The sequence below is a fragment of the Micropterus dolomieu genome, linkage group LG12, assembly GCF_021292245.1.
Source record: "Micropterus dolomieu isolate WLL.071019.BEF.003 ecotype Adirondacks linkage group LG12, ASM2129224v1, whole genome shotgun sequence".
Taxonomy (NCBI): domain Eukaryota; kingdom Metazoa; phylum Chordata; class Actinopteri; order Centrarchiformes; family Centrarchidae; genus Micropterus; species Micropterus dolomieu.
Genome location: NC_060161.1, coordinates 33,158,166 through 33,161,360, shown reverse-complemented (window position 1 = coordinate 33,161,360; position 3,195 = coordinate 33,158,166).

Here is a 3,195-nt window from a genome sequence, read left to right as displayed (position 1 = left end):
GGCTGTCATGAAACAGTAAAAATGAAGAGGGAGGCTGGAGAGCGCTGTTTTTAATCTCCCTCTCACACATGGAGAGACCTTGGAGAGGTCAGAGGTCCTGTGTGTGTGTGTGTGTGTGTGTGTTGTTATTACTGGTGTGTGTGTGTGCGTGTTGTTATTACTGGTGTGTGTGTGTGTGTGTGTGTGTGCGCCCTCACCCTGACCACGTGTGTGTGCGCTTGTTAGTGTGTGTTTATCTTGGTCAACCAACCTTGATGTTATCAGGCTGCGTGTCACTGGTTCCCGCTGCGACCTTAAAGGAGAGAGAGAGAGAGAGAGAGAGAGAGAGAGAGAGGCCATGTCAGCTTTATAAACTTTAATTAACTGAAGCAACTTTACATTTAATGTTTAATAACACACACAATGTAGCATAGAAATAAACTCAAAATAGACCCAAAAATGTAATCAAAATTTTAAAAACCTGATCAAAATTGATCCACCAGGAGTTGAAATATGACCATTTCCGGTTTAAATACTACTTTCTGGAGTCAGCTTGGCGACTAGTACACATGCGCAGTAGATCAGTTGTTGCCCTGGTAGCGCTAATCGGTCATAAAAAGCGGGAGGCACGCGGACGCCCGCTCAGACCCTAGCGGACCGTTGCGAACTCGCACGTGAGAGAGGACAACAAACACGGCAGCTGCTGAGCCATTCATCCTAAACTTTATCTTTAAAACTTCATACAACAAGAACCAAACAAAAGCAAAATAGGTTAGAAAAGTGAGTGAACATGTTTAGCTCAGCATCAGCCATCTCACGTTAGCTTGATTCTTGCTTTAGCTACGACCTACGGGCTACTTTATGCTAATTATGCTAATTTCCCAACATGTGCAAGTTAGCAGTTTCACAATGCTGGAGACCCGTACTATACATTTCTAGGTTAAAACTTTGGGGTACTCAACATTTCCACGTTCACAATCGGGCTCTATAGGTTGGCAAATAGACTATAACGTAAATCATTATCTGTTTATGCAGCAGCCTCGTTTTATTGGAGCCCACTAACTACATCACAGTGAATCAGTCTTAGGAATCAATCAAACTTTTAAGGAGTTAATATAACCAGCAGCGCTTGTAGAAGCAGCAGCTCCTTCAAACTTTACTACACTTTTGTTTTTCATCTGATTTTTTTCCTGCTTTATTGCTGAAACACTGACATAAATACAGTCATTGGAAAATGAAGACGGGGTTTTTGGATTAAACAGCAGCGCAACATGATTCACCCGAGGTGATGGCTCAGAGGAGAGGAAAGAGAGCCATATTGGTCCAGCTTTGACTTAATTCTGCTTCTTAACAACATATTGGCCAACCAACGGAAATCACATCTTTACACAGAGTCCATGTTCAAAATGAGAATAGGTGGACTTTGTGTTTGACATCGATGATGCTTGGCGCTCAAACGCAGTCAAGATGGACTTTGTTTCCCAAATGTCAGACTGTTTATTGTGAATATGAAGCTTTCTGATGATGTTTACAATCGCCCCAGAAACAAATTACAAAAATACACAGTAGAATGTTCTGGGTGCATATGTGTATGTATAAAGCCTTTGAATATAAATAACTGTTTATAGCCTCTTGTTTTATTTTATTTATTTACGTTTTAATACGCATTTAATTATTTGTTACGTGTTTCTGTGTGTGTAGCATGAAGGGACTACAAGTTCTTGTTTCGTTATACAAACTTGTGTTGTGAGAAACAACCTTGAAACTTTAAACTTGGTGGTTGGACCTACCTGAAGTTTCTGCTGTTCTTATTTTATGTACTGAATACTTTGCTAGCGTAAAGCTCAAGCTTTAATTTTCTGGTCTCCAACACTAACGGTAGGTGTTTTTTTTAATGAGATATAAAAGCATAAAAACTGAAAAAGAAAACATTCAACATGCTGCTGCATCTCGTAAATACAATCTCATGGCATCAGTGTGTTTCCAGGAGTTCTGCTGCACATGTTTTAAAGGTTGCGTAAAAGCCTTTAGTGCCTCCAAAGGGAGCTACACCAACTGCAGGGCTTTTCAAAGTCTGAGACTGTGGGCCTCCCCTCAGACAAAGCTTGGGAAAAGGCGTCCCCTCATTGATCCCATAGACTTCAGACCTCAGCAAATACATAAAGAAAGATCTGTCCTAAGGCATTTATTAGTTTATGACTGATAAAATGGGGGAAAAAGTACCAAAGCTACTGTATTTTTGAACTCTTTCAACAGGTATGCTATTCCATGTGACCTCCTTTTGATAACTAATGTAATACTTTTTCACTTCCATTCAGACTCCCCTAAAACTGTTTGGGCCCCCCTGGTGAGGCCCCCCTGGTGAGGCCCTCCTCTGACTTACTGTTAGCGTTCAAAAAATGACGCTAAAGGGCTCGCCAGCATGTTACAAACTGACGCCAAGTGGTCTTGACCATGCTTGTGACGACTTTGGAGTGAGAGAACGGGTTGACATAACACACCCCAATCTCTGACCAAACTGTCAGAGGGAGAGCTGCATTGTGGGTGATGTAGGCAGCAGGTGTTGACAAGGAAGAAAAATGTGTCTAATAAAAGAGAGAGTTTCCCTCTGGCGTTTTTCTGGCTCTGCTGCATCGCACTCGATGCAGCAGAGCCAGAAAATGTTATCAGAGCTAAATCTCTTTTTAACGACTGGCAGATTATCTAACAGATATATTTATAAAGTGTGAGTCGGTGGCTGCAGATGACAGAAACCGAAGGCCAGAGAGTTTCTGACGCCACGACACATTAATGCGGCTCTGTCAGTGTGTGTGTTATTTGTAACAGGTGGAGGGAACAGAAGGTGGCACAGCGCCATGGCAACAGCCTCTCTTACATCGCCCACACACACTCACTCTCTTCCATCATCTTTGCTGCTTCATATAGTCCCTTCGCACGTTCATGCGAGGGGGGTTTCTGTCGTCTGCGTCGTCCAGCCATCACGGTCGACTGGTGACTGTTCAAATCTCAGGCCGATCGGTCACATCGTTGTTTTTGTCAGTGCGAACACGTAAGCAGCATCTAAACGTGGATCATCAGCAGGCGGAGGTTTCAATAATGCAAATATGTACAGCACCCTAAATATTAATATGCAACAGTCAGTGCTGAAATGCTGAAAGCTGCAGTTCCTCTGTTGTCCACTAGATGCTGCTCAAGAACGCTCTGACTATTGATGTA